The 17,500-nt window shown below is 46.7% G+C and overlaps 1 protein-coding gene across 9 annotated transcripts in view; it reads left to right on the forward strand.

The window, feature by feature from the left end:
- Positions 1–17,500, forward strand: part of LOC139419171 (RNA-binding protein 47-like) — a 68,318-nt gene that overhangs the window by 12,627 nt on the left and 38,191 nt on the right. The window contains exon 1 of one of the 9 annotated variants that reach the window (XM_071169160.1): positions 5,707–5,944. The exons of 7 other annotated variants lie outside the window; for them this stretch is intronic. The gene's annotated coding sequence lies outside the window, so the exon portion shown is untranslated. Of the gene's footprint in view, positions 1–5,706; positions 5,945–17,500 lie in introns of those variants that run through there. One more of the 9 variants, XM_071169157.1, reaches the window with a different exon arrangement.

A 17,500-nucleotide genomic window follows, 5' to 3' on the forward strand; every position in this document is an offset into this window, starting at 1 on the left:
TCAGGATTAACTGTGGCGTTTCAGGATTAACTGTGGCGTTTCAGGATTAACTGTGGCGTTTCAGCGTTTCAATAGTCCAACTACTAATGTCACTGTTATTCCTTCTACATGTAATAGAAAACCTTCTCAGACACATGAGGATTAGTAGAGGTAGATTAAACCTGAAACAGAAACCTACATGGACACATGAGGATTAGTAGAGGTAGATTAAACCTGAAACAGAAACCTACATGGACACATGAGGATTAGTAGAGGTAGATTAAACCTGAAACAGAAACCTACCTTCTCAGACACATGAGGATTAGTAGAGGTAGATTAAACCTGAAACAGAAACCTACATGGACACATGAGGATTAGTAGAGGTAGATTAAACCTGAAACAGAAACCTACATGGACACATGAGGATTAGTAGAGGTAGTTTAAGACCTGAAACAGAAACCTACATGGACACATGAGGATTAGTAGAGGTAGATTAAACCTGAAACAGAAACCTACCTTCTCAGACACATGAGGATTAGTAGAGGTAGAATAAACCTGAAACAGAAACCTACCTTCTCAGACACATGAGGATTAGTAGAGGTAGATTAAACCTGAAACAGAAACCTACATGGACACATGAGGATTAGTAGAGGTAGATTAAACCTGAAACAGAAACCTACATGGACACATGAGGATTAGTAGAGGTAGATTAAACCTGAAACAGAAACCTACATGGACACATGAGGATTAGTAGAGGTAGTTTAAGACCTGAAACAGAAACCTACATGGACACATGAGGATTAGTAGAGGTAGTTTAAGACCTGAAACAGAAACCTACATGGACACATGAGGATTAGTAGAGGTAGATTAAACCTGAAACAGAAACCTACATGGACACATGAGGATTAGTAGAGGTAGAATAAACCTGAAACAGAAACCTACCTTCTCAGACACATGAGGATTAGTAGAGGTAGATTAAACCTGAAACAGAAACCTACATGGACACATGAGGATTAGTAGAGGTAGATTAAACCTGAAACAGAAACCTACATGGACACATGAGGATTAGTAGAGGTAGATTAAACCTGAAACAGAAACCTACCTTCTCAGACACATGAGGATTAGTAGAGGTAGATTAAACCTGAAACAGAAACCTACCTTCTCAGACACATGAGGATTAGTAGAGGTAGATTAAACCTGAAACAGAAACCTACCTTCTCAGACTGATAACTAACATTAGTGAAATCTTTATCTTGTTGAGGTCTGTGTTGGAAAACATGACAATGCTCACCAGCTAACACAAAACAAATGTTCGAGAACTATTTCCCTTGGTATACAGGTGTGGTAGTCTCTAAGACATAATGGACAGGTGTGGTAGTCTCTAAGACATAATGGACAGGTGTGGTAGTCTCTAAGACATAATGGACAGGTGTATAGTCTCTAAGACATAATGGACAGGTGTATAGTCTCTAAGACATAATGGACAGGTGTGGTAGTCTCTAAGACATAATGGACAGGTGTGGTAGTCTCTAAGACATAATGGACAGGTGTGGTAGTCTCTAAGACATAATGGACAGGTGTGGTAGTCTCTAAGACATAATGGACAGGTGTATAGTCTCTAAGACATAATGGACAGGTGTGGTAGTCTCTAAGACATAATGGACAGGTGTGGTAGTCTCTAAGACATAATGGACAGGTGTGGTAGTCTCTAAGACATAATGGACAGGTGTGGTAGTCTCTAAGACATAATGGACAGGTGTGGTAGTCTCTAAGACATAATGGACAGGTGTATAGTCTCTAAGACATAATGGACAGGTGTATAGTCTCTAAGACATAATGGACAGGTGTATAGTCTCTAAGACATAATGGACAGGTGTGGTAGTCTCTAAGACATAATGGACAGGTGTGGTAGTCTCTAAGACATAATGGACAGGTGTGGTAGTCTCTAAGACATAATGGACAGGTGTGGTAGTCTCTAAGACATAATGGACAGGTGTGGTAGTCTCTAAGACATAATGGACAGGTGTATAGTCTCTAAGACATAATGGACAGGTGTGGTAGTCTCTAAGACATAATGGACAGGTGTGGTAGTCTCTAAGACATAATGGACAGGTGTGGTAGTCTCTAAGACATAATGGACAGGTGTGGTAGTCTCTAAGACGTAATGGACAGGTGTGGTAGTCTCTAAGACATAATGGACAGGTGTATAGTCTCTAAGACATAATGGACAGGTGTGGTAGTCTCTAAGACATAATGGACAGGTGTGGTAGTCTCTAAGACATAATGGACAGGTGTGGTAGTCTCTAAGACGTAATGGACAGGTGTGGTAGTCTCTAAGACGTAATGGACAGGTGTGGTAGTCTCTAAGACATAATGGACAGGTGTATAGTCTCTAAGACATAATGGACAGGTGTATAGTCTCTAAGACATTATGGACAGGTGTATAATCTCTAAGACATAATGGACAGGTGAGGTAGTCTCTAAGACATAATGGACAGGTTAGGTAGTTTGGTCTGGTTAATATAGCACTGTGCCAGGGATGGTCTGGTTAATATAGCACTGTACCAGGGGATGGTCTGGTTAATATAGCACTGTACCAGGGGATGGTCTGGTTAATATAGCACTGTGCCAGGGGATGGTCTGGTTAATACAGCACTGTGTCAGGGGATGGTCTGGTTAATATAGCACTGTACCAGGGGATGGTCTGGTTAATATAGCACTGTACCAGGGGATGGTCTGGTTAATATAGCACTGTACCAGGGGATGGTCTGGTTAATATAGCACTGTGCCAGGGGATGGTCTGGTTAATATAGCACTGTACCAGGGGATGGTCTGGTTAATATAGCACTGTACCAGGGGATGGTCTGGTTAATATAGCACTGTGTCAGGGGATGGTCTGGTTAATATAGCACTGTGTCAGGGGATGGTCTGGTTAATATAGCACTGTGCCATGCCAGGGGATGGTCTGGTTAATATAGCACTGTACCAGGGGATGGTCTGGTTAATATAGCACTGTACCAGGGGATGGTCTGGTTAAAATAGCACTGTACCAGGGGATGGTCTGGTTAATATAGCACTGTGCCAGGGGATGGTCTGGTTAATATAGCACTGTACCAGGGGATGGTCTGGTTAATATAACACTGTGCCAGGGGATGGTCTGGTTAATATAGCACTGTGTCAGGGGATGGTCTGGTTAATATAGCACTGTACCAGGGGATGGTCTGGTTAATATAACACTGTGCCAGGGGATGGTCTGGTTAATATAGTACTGTGCCAGGGGATGGTCTGGTTAATATAACACTGTACCAGGGGATGGTCTGGTTAATATAGCACTGTGCCATGCCAGGGGATGGTCTGGTTAATATAGCACTGTGCCAGGGGATGGTCTGGTTAATATAGCACTGTACCAGGGGATGGTCTGGTTAATATAGCACTGTGCCAGGGGATGGTCTGGTTAATATAGCACTGTGCCATGCCAGGGGATGGTCTGGTTAATATAGCACTGTGCCAGGGGATGGTCTGGTTAATATAGCACTGTGTCAGGGGATGGTCTGGTTAATATAGCACTGTGCCAGGGGATGGTCTGGTTAATATAGCACTGTGCCAGGGGATGGTCTGGTTAATATAGCACTGTGCCAGGGGATGGTCTGGTTAATATAGCACTGTGCCAGGGGATGGTCTGGTTAATATAGCACTGTACCAGGGGATGGTCTGGTTAATATAGCACTGTACCAGGGGATGGTCTGGTTAATATAGCACTGTACCAGGGGATGGTCTGGTTAATATAGCACTGTACCAGGGGATGGTCTGGTTAATATAGCACTGTACCAGGGGATGGTCTGGTTAATATAGCACTGTGCCAGGGGATGGTCTGGTTAATATAGCACTGTACCAGGGGATGGTCTGGTTAATATAGCACTGTGCCAGGGGATGGTCTGGTTAATATAGCACTGTACCAGGGGATGGTCTGGTTAATATAGCACTGTGCCAGGGGATGGTCTGGTTAATATAGTACTGTACCAGGGGATGGTCTGGTTAATATAACACTGTGCCAGGGGATGGTCTGGTTAATATAGCACTGTGTCAGGGGATGGTCTGGTTAATATAACACTGTACCAGGGGATGGTCTGGTTAATATAGCACTGTACCAGGGGATGGTCTGGTTAATATAACACTGTGCCAGGGGATGGTCTGGTTAATATAGCACTGTGTCAGGGGATGGTCTGGTTAATATAACACTGTGCCAGGGGATGGTCTGGTTAATATAGCACTGTACCAGGGGATGGTCTGGTTAATATAGCACTGTGTCATGCCAGGGGATGGTCTGGTTAATATAGCACTGTGCCAGGGGATGGTCTGGTTAATATAGCACTGTACCAGGGGATGGTCTGGTTAATATAACACTGTGCCAGGGGATGGTCTGGTTAATATAGCACTGTGTCAGGGGATGGTCTGGTTAATATAGCACTGTACCAGGGGATGGTCTGGTTAATATAACACTGTGCCAGGGGATGGTCTGGTTAATATAGTACTGTGCCAGGGGATGGTCTGGTTAATATAGCACTGTGCCAGGGGATGGTCTGGTTAATATAGCACTGTGCCAGGGGATGGTCTGGTTAATATAGCTCTGTACCAGGGGATGGTCTGGTTAATATAGCACTGTGTCAGGGGATGGTCTGGTTAATATAGCACTGTACCAGGGGATGGTCTGGTTAAAATAGCACTGTACCAGGGGATGGTCTGGTTAATATAGCTCTGTACCAGGGGATGGTCTGGTTAATATAGCACTGTGTCAGGGGATGGTCTGGTTAATATAGCACTGTACCATAGGTTATCCTCAGTCAGCAAATAGTTTCTGGAGAATCCGTGATTATAATGTAGGTCCTTCATTAACAGAGTCGTTTGTTAATATTTCACTGACAAGAAGATAAACCCTAAACCCTAAACCCTAATTCTAACCCTGAAGATAACCACTAACCCCTTAACCTAACCCTAATTCTGACCCTGAAGATAACCTCTAACCCCTTAACCTAAACCCTAATTCTAACCCTGGAGATAACCTCTAACCCCTTAACCTAAACCCTAATTCTAACCCTGAAGATAACCACTAACCCCTTAATCTAATCCCTTATTCTAACCCTGAAGATAACCTCTAACCCCTTAACCTAAATCTAATTCTATCTGTAACCCTAAACCCTAAACCTAGCCCCTAATCTTAAAATAACCGCTGTCCTCATGGGGATGTGGGAAATGGCCCCCATTATGGATCATTCAGCTTGTTTAACTGTCCTTGTGGGGACTTTTCAGGATATTAGGTCCCAACAAGGATAGGAGCACCAACACACACACGCGCACGTGCACGCGCACGCGCACACGCACACGCACACACACACACACACACACACACTACAAGTGCTCTATTGAACTCTCACTGAGTGTTGTCAATGAGCTACCTGCTCTCTCTCTTACCCAATCAGGACTGAGGGAAGAGGGTGGGAGGGGGGTGGGAGAGAGAGGAGGAAGGAGGGAGGGAGGGAGATGTGAGAAGGAGGAGGTGAGAGGGAGGGAGGGGTGAGAAGGAGGACGTGAGAGAGAGGAGGAGGAGGAGGGAGGGGGTTACCTGTACCCAGTGGCCCCGCCCCTCCCTCCTTGGCATTAGGTAAACACTAGGCCACCTTTGGAACCTAAGCACACACTCTGCAGGCAAGTAGAGTGTGACAGCATCACAGATTGTCAGAGAGTGGACAGAGAGCAGATAGACAGCCTGAGGCTCCTTGGTTTGGACAGAGAGGGGACAGACAGCCTGAGGCTCCTTGGTTTGGACAGAGAGCAGACAGACACCCTGAGGCTCCTTGGTTTGGACAGAGAGGGGACAGACAGCCTGAGGCTCCTTGGTTTGGACAGAGAGGGGACAGACAGCCTGAGGCTCCTTGGTTTGGACAGCTTGCCTCACTGCTCCAGACAGGTAAAACTGTGACTGGTTGTGTGTGTGTGTGTGTGTTCTGGTTGTGTGTGTGTGTGTTCTGGTGTGTGTGTGTGTTCTGGTTGTGTGTGTGTTCTGGTTGAGTGTGTGTGTGTTCTGGTGTGTGTGTGTGTGTTCTGGTTGTGTGTGTGTGTTCTGGTTGAGTGTGTGTGTGTTCTGGTGTGTGTGTGTGTGTTCTGGTTGTGTGTGTGTGTGTTCTGGTTGTGTGTGTGTGTGTGTGTGTGTGTGTGTGTGTGTTCTGGTTGAGTGTGCGTGTTCTGGTAGAGTGTGTGTTCTGGTTGAATGTGTGTGTGTTCTGGTTGAGTGTGTGTTCTGGTTGTGTGTGTGTGTTCTGGTTGAGTGTGTGTTCTGGTTGAGTGTGTGTGTTCTGGTTGAGTGTGTGTTCTGGTTGAGTGTGTGTTCTGGTTGAGTGTGTGTGTTCTGGTTGAGTTGTCTGTAGAATCGTTGAATAAGTGTTATTATGGTCTGGTTAGTGTTATTATGGTCTGGTTAGTGTTATTATGGTCTGGTTAGTGTTATTATGGTCTGGTTAGTGTTATTATGGTCTGGTTAGTGTGATTATGGTCTGGTTAGTGTTATTATGGTCTGGTTAGTGTTATTATGGTCTGGTTAGTGTTATTATGGTCTGGTTAGTGTTATTATGGTAATATCCATACCACTGGTTAGTGTTATTATGGTCTGGTTAGTGTTATTATGGTCTGGTTAGTGTTATTATGGTCTGGTTAGTGTTATTATGGTCTGGTTAGTGTTGTTATGGTCTGGTTAGTGTTATTATGGTAATATCCATACCACTGGTTAGTGTTATTATGGTCTGGTTACTGTTATTAGTTAGTGTTGTTATGGTCTGGTTAGTGTTATTATGGTCTGGTTACTGTTATTAGGGTCTGGTTAGTGTTGTTATGGTAATATCCATACCACTGGTTAGTGTTATTTTGGTAATATCCATACCACTGGTTAGTGTTATTTAATGTCTGGTTAGTGTTATTATGGTCTGGTTAGTGTTATTATGGTCTGGTTAGTGTTATAATGGTCTGGTTAGTGTTATAATGGTCTGGTTAGTGTTATTATGGTCTGGTTAGTGTTATTATGGTTTGGTTAGTGTTGTTATGGTAATATCCAGAACACTGGTTAGTGTTATTATGGTCTGGTTACTGTTATTAGGGTCTGGTTAGTGTTGTTATGGTAATATCCAGACCACTGGTTAGTGTTATTATGATCTCGTTAGTGTTATTATGGTCTGGTTAGTGTTATTATGGTCTGGTTAGTGTTATTATGGTCTGGTTAGTGTTATTATGGTCTGGTTAGTGTTATTATGGTCTGGTTACTGTTATTATGGTCTGGTTAGTGTTGTTATGGTCTGGTTAGTGTTATTATGGTAATATCCATACCACTGGTTAGTGTTATTATGGTCTGGTTAGTGTTATTATGGTCTGGTTAGTGTTATTATGGTCTGGTTAGTGTTGTTATGGTTCAGTAGTGATGGTTCTGATAGTGATGATGTAGTGATGGCTCAGTAGTGATGGTCAGTAGTGATGATTGTAGTGATATTCAGTAGTAATGATTCAGTAGTGATGTATTGTGTAGGTATAGTGATGGTTAACTAGTGATGATTCAGTAGTGATGGGTCAGTAGTGAAGGTGTGAGTTGTGATGGTTATGATGAGTCAGTAGTGATTCACTGTGAGCAGGAAGCTGATGATTGTGAATACAGAGAGTTGTAGTGATGGTTCAGTAGTGATGGTTCAGTAGTGAAGGTTCACTAGTGATGGTTCACTAGTGAAGATTCAATAGTGATAGGTCAGTAGTGATGGTTCAGTAGTGATGGTTCACTAGTGAAGGTTCACTAGTGATGGTTCACTAGTGATGGTTCACTAGTGATGGTTCAGTAGTGATGGGTCAGTAGTGAAGGTTCACTAGTGATGGTTCAGTAGTGATGGTTCACTAGTGATGATTCAGTAGTGATGGTTCACTAGTGATGATTCAGTAGTGATGGGTCAGTAGTGAAGGTTCAGTAGTGATGGTTGTGATAGTGATGATGTAGTGATGGCTCAGTAGTGATGGGTCAGTAGTGATGATTCAGTAGTGATGGGTCAGTAGTGATGATTCAGTAGTGATGGGTCAGTAGTGAAGGTTCAGTAGTGATGGTTAACTAGTGATGATTCAGTAGTGTTGGGTCAGTAGTGAAGGTTCAGTAGTGATGGTTCACTAGTGATGATTCAGTAGTGATGAGTCAGTAGTGATGGGTCAGTAGTGATGGGTCAGTAGTGATGATTCAGTAGTGATGGGTCAGTAGTGAAGGTTCAGTAGTGATGGTTGTGATAGTGATGATGTAGTGATGGCTCAGTAGTGATGGTTCAGAAGTGATGGTTCAGTAGTGAAGGTTCAGACGGGATGGTTCAGAAGTGATGGTTCAGTAGCGATGGTTCAGTAGTGATGGTTGTGATAGTGTGATGTAGTGATGGCTCAGTAGTGATGAGTCAGTAGTGATGATTCAGTAGTGATGGGTCAGTAGTGATGGTTCCCTAGTGATGAGTCAGTAGTGATGGGTCAGTAGTGATGGGTCAGTAGTGAAGGTTCAGTAGTGAAGGTTCAGTAGTGATGGGTCAGTAGTGATGACTCAGTAGGGATGGGTCAGTAGTGATGGGTCAGTAGTGAAGGTTCAGTAGTGATGGTTCACTAGTTATGATTCAGTAGTGATGAGTCAGTAGTGATGGGTCAGTAGTGATGGGTCAGTAGTGATGATTCAGTAGTGATGGGTCAGTAGTGAAGGTTCAGTAGTGATGGTTGTGATAGTGATGATGTAGTGATGGCTCAGTAGTGATGGTTCAGAAGTGATGGTTCAGTAGTGAAAGTTCAGACGGGATGGTTCAGAAGTGATGGTTCAGTAGCGATGGTTCAGTAGTGATGGTTGTGATAGTGTGATGTAGTGATGGCCCATAGTGTGCTACATTAGACCAGAGCCCATAGTGTACTACATTAGACCAGAGCCCATAGTGTACTACATTAGACCAGAGCCCATAGTGTACTACATTAGACCAGAGCCCATAGTGTACTACATTAGACCAGAGCCCATAGTGTACTACATTAGACCAGAGCCCATAGTGTACTACATTAGACCAGAGCCCATAGTGTACTACATTAGACCAGAGCCCATAGTGTACTACATTAGACCAGAGCCCATAGTGTACTTCATTAGACCAGAGCCCATAGTGTACTATATTAGACCAGAGCCCATAGTGTACTACATTAGACCAGTGTAGACCAGAGCATAGTGTACTACATTAGACCAGAGCCCATAGTGTACTACATTAGACCAGAGCCCATAGTGTACTACATTAGACCAGAGCCCATAGTGTATAGACCAGAAGGCCATAGTGTACTACATTAGACCAGAGCCCATAGTGTACTACATTAGACCAGAGCCCATAGTGTACTACATTAGACCAGAGCCCATAGTGTACTACATTAGACCAGAGCCCATAGTGTACTACATTAGACCAGAGCCCATAGTGTACTACATTAGACCAGGGCCAATAGTGTACTACATTAGACCAGAGCCCATAGTGTACTACATTAGACCAGAGCCCATAGTGTACTACATTAGACCAGAGCCCATAGTGTACTACATTAGACCAGGGCCAATAGTGTACTACATTAGACCAGAGCCCATAGTGTACTACATTAGACCAGAGCCCATAGTGTACTACATTAGACCAGGGCCAATAGTGTACTACATTAGACCAGAGCCCATAGTGTACTACATTAGACCAGAGCCAATAGTGTACTACATTAGACCAGAGCCCATAGTGTACTACATTAGACCAGAGCCCATAGTGTACTACATTAGACCAGAACCCATAGTGTACTACATTAGCCCAGAGGCCATAGTGATGAACCGGGGCCTGTAGTGTTGAACCGGGGCCCGTAGTGTTGAACCGGGTCCCGTAGTGTTGAACCGGGGCCTGTAGTGATGAACCGGGGCCCGTAGTGTTGAACCGGGGCCCGTAGTGTTGACCCGGGGCCCGTAGTGTTGAACCGGGGCCTGTATTTTTGAACCGGGGCCCGTAGTGTTGAACCGGTGCCCGTAGTGTTGAACCGGGGCCCGTAGTATTGAACCGGGGCCTGTAGTGTTGAACCGGGGCCCGTAGTGTTGAACCGGGGCCTGTAGTGTTGAACCGGGGCCTGTAGTGTTGAACCGGGGCCCGTAGTGTTGAACCGGTGCCCGTAGTGTTGAACCGGGGCCTGTAGTGTTGAACCGGGGCCCGTAGTGTTGAACCGGGGCCTGTAGTGTTGAACCGGGGCCCGTAGTGTTGAACCGGTGCCCGTAGTGTTGAACCGGGGCCTGTAGTGTTGAACCGGGGCCCGTAGTGTTGAACCGGGGCCTGTAGTGTTGAACCGGGGCCTGTAGTGTTGAACCGGGGCCCGTAGTGTTGAACCGGGGCCTGTAGTGTTGAACCGGGGCCCGTAGTGTTGAACCGGGGCCCGTAGTGTTGAACCGGGGCCCGTAGTGTTGAACCGGGGCCTGTAGTGTTGAACCGGGGCCTGTAGTGTTGAACCGGGGCCCGTAGTGTTGAACCGGGGCCTGTAGTGTTGAACCGGGGCCCGTAGTGGGGGCCTGTAGTGTTGAACCGGGGCCCGTAGTGTTGAACCGGGGCCTGTAGTGTTGAACCGGGGCCTGTAGTGTTGAACCGGGGCCTGTAGTGTTGAACCGGGGCCTGTAGTGTTGAACCGGGGCCTGTAGTGTTGAACCGGGGCCTGTAGTGTTGAACCGGGGCCTGTAGTGTTGAACCGGGGCCTGTAGTAGTGTTGAACCGGGGCCCGTAGTGTTGAACCGGGGCCTGTAGTGTTGAACCGGGGCCTGTAGTGTCGAACAATGGCCTGTAGTGTTGAACCGGGGCCTGTAGTGTTGAACCGGGGCCTGTAGTGTTGAACCGGGGCCCGTAGTGTTGAACCGGGGCCCGTAGTGTTGAACCGGGGCCCGTAGTGTTGAACCGGGGCCTGTAGTGTTGAACCGGGGCCTGTAGTGTTGAACCGGGGCCTGTAGTGTTGAACCGGGGCCTGTAGTGTCGAACAATGGCCTGTAGTGTTGAACCGGGGCCTGTAGTGTTGAACCGGGGCCTGTAGTGTTGAACCGGGGCCCGTAGTGTTGAACCGGGGCCCGTAGTGTTGAACCGGGGCCTGTAGTGTTGAACCGGGGCCTGTAGTGTTGAACCGGGGCCTGTAGTGTTGAACCGGGGCCCCGGGGCCGGTAGTGTTGAACCTGGGCCTGTAGTGTTGAACCGGGGCCCGTAGTGTTGAACCGGGGCCTGTAGTGTTGAACCGGGGCCTGTAGTGTTGAACCGGGGCGTAGCTCGGCTGTTTCCACAGAACTGCTGATAACAACATGCTTCGTCTTTAACGTCACTTTCAATCTCATTATTTTAACATGAATTTGGTGTTTGAGCAATACGCTGTCTGAGTGTGACAGAGATAGTTGGTGTGTGTGTGTGTGTGTGTGTGTGTGTGTGTGTGTGTGTGTGTGTGTGTAAAACCTTTATCAGTGGTCCCAACGTGGTATAAAATACGATGTCAAACAGAGGGCACAACACACACACACACACACACACACACACACACACAGTGAAGTTTTTATCAGCGGTGTGACGGCATCAGTATTACGGGTGATAGTAGGAAACAATGTCTGCTATGGCCTTGAGGACGACGCTTGCTGATTAGCTGAAGGAATGTGTTTCGTCTGAGGAAGTTAAGCCGGCTAACGCTAGCTCATAACCTAGAGCTAGTTCATGGTGCTATCTCAGAACGCTAACTCATTACACAAGTAATCTAGCATATAATGCTATAATGCGTATAATATTAACCCGTAGTGCTAACTCATTTTCCTAACCCATAAAGCTAACTCCTAGTGCTAGCCCATAAAGCTAACTCATAATCCTAACCCATAAAAGCTAACTCCTAGTTCTAGCACATGAACCTACCTCCTAATCCTAACCCATGAAGCTAACTCATAATGCTAGCCCATAAAGTTAACTCATAATCCTAGCCCCTGAAGCTAACTCATAAAATTAGACCCTGAACCTAACTCATAGTGCTAGCCAAAAAAGTTCAATCATAATCCTAGCCCATAATGTTAACTCCTATTGCTAGCGCATCAAGCTAACTCCTAGTGCTAGCCCATGAAGCTAACTCCTAGTGCTAGCCCATAAAGCTAACTTCTAGTGCTAGCCCATCAAGCTAACTCCTAGTGCTAGCCCATCAAGCTAACTCCTAGTGCTAGCCCATTAAAGCTAACTCCTAGTGCTTGCCCATTAAAGCTAACTCCTAGTGCTAGCCCATTAAAGCTAACTCCTAGTGCTAGCCTTATTAAAGCTAACTCCTAGTGCTAGCCCATCAAGCTAACTCCTAGTGCTAGCCCATCAAGCTAACTCCTAGTGCTAGCCCATTAAAGCTAACTCCCAGTGCTAGCCCATTAAAGCTAACTCCCAGTGCTAGCCTTATTAAAGCTAACTCCTAGTGCTAGCCCATGAAGCTAACTCCTATTGCTAGCCCATGAAGTGAACTCCACCCTACAACTGTACCATGGCACTTGGTGTTTATAAAGTGTTGCACGTCAGTCCTCTCTAGTGTGGCCTGCTACGTGACGCCGCGCCGGCAGCCATTTGTGGAAGTACAGCATCATAAAGTCATGTAATGGAGGTCATGACTCAGCATAATGGGGATCTCCATGGTTACAGCTGTTATTCTCCATTGTGATTGGTCGGAGGGGACCGTTTGTTAGATTGTTGCGAGACTAACCTGAGACGCAGAGAGAGAGAGCAGAATGACAACGCCCACAGAAGATAAGCGAGGCATTAGGTTGAGACACTTTACTGAGCTGATAAAAGATTGGTTAGTTGGAGAACACAACATGAGAATGATCAGATTGTTTAGTTGGAGAACACAACATGAGAATGATCAGATCGGTTAGTTGGAGGACACAACATGAGAATGATCAGATCGGTTAGTTGGAGAACACAACATGAGAATGATCAGATCGGTTTGTTGGAGAACACAACATGAGAATGATCAGATCGGTTAGTTGGAGAACACAACATGAGAATGATCAGATCGGTTAGTTGGAGAACACAACATGAGAATGATCAGAGTGGTTAGTTGGAGAACACAACATGAGAATGATCAGATCGGTTAGTCAGTGGCGGAGATCACAACATGAGAACCGGGGAAGGATCAGAGGGGAGGCTCGGTAAATGAACTGAATACAACCAGAAGTGTGTGTGTGTGTGTGTGTGTGTGTGTGTGTGTGTGTGTGTGTGTGTGTGTGTCTGTGTGTCTGTGTGTGTGTGTGTGTGTGTGTGTGTGTGTGTGTGTGTGTGTGTGTGTGTGTGTGTGTGTTTGTGTGTGTGTGTGTGTCGGTGGGCCAGTTTCACATTTGAAGAGCTTTCTAGTGCCAGGCAGGTGGGGGGGTTGAAGAGATCGAGGGAACACTTGGTTCTCTCCTTCCCCTCCTCCCTTCTTCCACTCCTCTCCCTCTCTGCCTTCTCATTACCCCCCCCCCCTCCTCTCCCTCTCTGCCTTCTTTAATGCCTCTCCTTGTTCCCTCTCTCCACCTCTCCGTGGTGTGATGTCCCAGCATTACCCCCCCCTCCTCTCCCTTTCCTCTCTCCTTCATTATCCCCTCTCTCCACCTCTCCGTGGTGTGATGTCCCAGCATTACCCCCCCCCCTCCTCTCCCTTTCCTCCCTCCTTCATTATCCTGGTTCCTGTACCTGTCACCCTCATACCTCTTGTTCACTCAAGTTTAACGGAGAGGAGAGAGGGGGAGATGGGGGAGGAGAGGGTGAGAGGGGGAGAGAGGGGGAGTTGGGAGGTAGGAGGGGGAGGAGAGGGAGAGAGGGGGAAATGGAGTGGAGGGGGAGAGGAGAGGGGGAGACGAGGTGGAGAGGGGTGGAAATGAACCTTTATTTAACTAGGCAAGTCTGTTAATAAGAACAAACTCTTCTTTACAATGACGGTCTAGGAACAGTGGGTTAACTGGTCTAGGAACAGTGGGTTAACTGGTCTAGGAACAGTGGGTTAACTGGTCTAGGAACAGTGGGTTAACTGGTCTAGGAACAGTGGGTTAACTGGTCTAGGAACAGTGGGTTAACTGGTCTAGGAACAGTGGGTTAACTGGTCTAGGAACAGTGGGTTAACTGGTCTAGGAACAGTGGGACAGCTGGTTAACTGGTCCAGGAACAGTGGGTTAACTGGTCTAGGAACAGTGGGTTAACTGGTCTAGGAACAGTGGGTTAACTGGTCTAGGAACAGTGGGTTAACTAGTCTAGGAACAGTGGGTTAACTGGTCTAGGAACAGTGGGTTAACTGGTCTAGGAACAGTGGGTCAACTGGTCTAGGAACAGTGGGTTAACTGGTCTAGGAACAGTGGGTTAACTGGTCTAGGAACAGTGGGTTAACTGGTCTAGGAACAGTGGGTTAACTGGTCTAGGAACAGTGGGTTAACTGGTCTAGGAACAGTGGGTTAACTGGTCTAGGAACAGTGGGTCAACTGGTCTAGGAACAGTGGGTTAACTGGTCTAGGAACAGTGGGTTAACTGGTCTAGGAACAGTGGGTTAACTGGTCTAGGAACAGTGGAACAGTGGGTTAGCTGGTCTAGGAACAGTGGGTTAACTGGTCTAGGAACAGTGGGTTAACTGGTCTAGGAACAGTGGGTTAACTGGTCTAGGAACAGTGGGTCAACTGGTCTAGGAACAGTGGGTTAACTGGTCTAGGAACAGTGGGTTAACTGGTCTAGGAACAGTGGGTTAACTGGTCTAGGAACAGTGGAACAGTGGGTTAGCTGGTCTAGGAACAGTGGGTTAACTGGTCTAGGAACAGTGGGTAAACTGGTCTAGGAACAGTGGAACAGTGGGTTAACTGCCTTGTTCAGGGGAACAGTGGGTTAACTGGTCTAGGAACAGTGGGTTAACTGGTCTAGGAACAGTGGGTTAACTGGTCTAGGAACAGTGGGTTAACTGGTCTAGGAACAGTGGGTTAACTGGTCTAGGAACAGTGGGTTAACTGGTCTAGGAACAGTGGGTTAACTGGTGTCCCTAGTACATAGGTCCTGGATGTCCCATTATATAGGTCCTGGATGTCCCTAGGATATAGGTCCTGGATGTCCCATTATATAGGTCCTGGATGTTCCTATTATCTAGGTCCTGGATGTCCCTAGGATATAGATCCTGGATGTCCCTAGGATATAGATCCTGGATGTCCCTAGGATATAGGTCCTGGATGTCCCTAGGATATAGATCCTGGATGTCCCTAGTATATAGGTCCTGGATGTCCCATTATATAGGTCCTGGATGTCCCTAAGATATAGGTCCTGGATGTCCCTAGTATATAGATCCTGGATGTCCCATTATATAGATCCTGGATGTCCCTAGGATATAGGTCCTGGATTTTCCTATGATATAGATCCTGGATGTGCCATTATATAGGTCCTGGATGTCCCATTATATAGGTCCTGGATGTCCCTAGTATATAGATTCTGGATGTCCCATTATATAGGTCCTCGATGTCCCTAGTATATAGGTCCTCGATGTCCCATTATACAGGTCCTGGATGTCCCATTATATAGGTCCTGGATGTCCCTAGTATATAGATCCTGGATGTCCCTAGTATATAGATCCTGGATGTCCCTAGGATATAGGTCCTGGATGTCAGGAAGCTTGGCCCCAGTGATGTACTGGGCAGTACTCACTACCCTCTGTTGCACCTTGCGGTCAGATGCCGAGCAGTTGCCATACCAGGCGGTGATGCAACCAGTCAGGATGCTCTCGATGGTGCAGCTGTCGGTGATCGGGCCCTACCACCAGGTGTCTGACCTCCTCCCTATAGGCTGTGTCATCGTTGTCGGTGATCGGGCCCTACCACCAGGTCTCTGACCTCCCCCCCCCCCCCCCCCCCCGTAGGCCGTCTCATTGTTGTCGGTGATCGGGCCCTACCACCAGGTCTCTGACCTCCTCCCTATAGGCTGTCTCATCGTTGTCGGTGATCGGGCCCTACCACCAGGTCTCTGACCTCCTCCCTTTAGCCCGTCTCATCCCTATAGGCTGTCTCATCGTTGTCGGTGATCGGGCCCTACCACTGTTGTGTCGTCGGCAAACTTAATGATGGTGTTGGAGCCTTGCTTGGCCACGCAGTTGTGGGTGAACAGGGAGTACAGGAAGAGGACTGAGAACCCCCTAGATAACTGACTGCTCATTCTCCTTTACGATGGCTGTTGGACAGTAGTTGTGGGTGAACAGGGAGTACAGGAAGAGGACTGAGAACCCCCTAGATAACTGACTGCTCATTCTCCTTTACGATGGCTGTTGGACAGTATATTACAGCTAGATTGCTGGGTTGATTCCTGTTTATTGCCAGGTTTGTCTACTAGGCAGATTCCTTAGGTTACAAAGGGCTTAGGTGGGCCTTTGGAGCGAGAGTGTGTGTGTGTGTGTGTGTGTGTGTGTGTGTGTGTGTGTGTGTGTGTGTGTGTGTGTGTGTGTGTGTGTGTGTGTGTGTAATGATTGAAGGAGGGATGTTTTTCTGTCTTCCATCAGTCGAGTCACTCATTCCCTCGTTCGTGTCTTCCTGTGGTATAAACGGTTAATGGTTGATCACTAGTCAGGTGACCTGGGCGGCCGGTCATCTGAACACCATGAATCTGCTGATGCTGATGACTGACAGTTCATCTTTCATCTGGTTTCACATCAACAGGGTTAGAAAGGGGGAAAGGCTCTTTCTCTATCTCCTCCCTCTCTCTCTCTCTCTGTCTCTCTCTCTCTCTGTCTCTCTCTCTCTCTCTCTCTCTCTCTCTCTCTCTCTCTCTGTCTGTCTCTGTCTCTGTCTCTCTCTCTCTCTCCCCCCTCCCCCCCCTCTCTCTCTCTCACTCTCTGTCTCTGTCTCTCTCTCCCCCCCCCCCCCTCTCTCCCCCCCCCTCTCTCTCTCTCTCTCTGTCAATTCAATTCAAGGGCTAGAATAAATAAGAATAAATAATAAAATAAATAAACATAAATATGGGTTGTATTTACAATGGTGTGTGTTCTTCACTGGTTGCCCTTTTCTCGTGGCAACAGGTCACAAATCTTGCTGCTGTGATGTCATACCGTATTTCACCCAGTAGATATGGGAGTTTATCAAAATTGGATTTGTTTTCTAATTCTTTGTGGATCTGTGTAATCTGAGGGAAATATGTCTCTCTAATATGGTCATACATTGGGCAGGAGGTTAGGAAGTGCAGCTCAGTTTCCACCTCATTTTGTGGGCAGTGTGCACATAGCCTGTCTTCTCTTGAGAGCCATGTCTGCCTACGGCGGCCTTTCTCAATAGCAAGGCTATGCTCACTGAGTCTGTACATAGTCAAAGCTTTCCTTAATTTTGGGTCAGTCACAGTGGTCAGGTATTCCGCCGCTGTGTACTCTCTGTTTAGGGACAAATAGCATTCTAGTTTGCTCTGTTTTTTTGTTAATTGGGTCTAATTGTGCTGCTGTCCTGGGGCTCTGTAGGGTGTGTTTG

This window comes from Oncorhynchus clarkii, chromosome 10 (genome assembly GCF_045791955.1).
Source record: "Oncorhynchus clarkii lewisi isolate Uvic-CL-2024 chromosome 10, UVic_Ocla_1.0, whole genome shotgun sequence".
Taxonomy (NCBI): domain Eukaryota; kingdom Metazoa; phylum Chordata; class Actinopteri; order Salmoniformes; family Salmonidae; genus Oncorhynchus; species Oncorhynchus clarkii.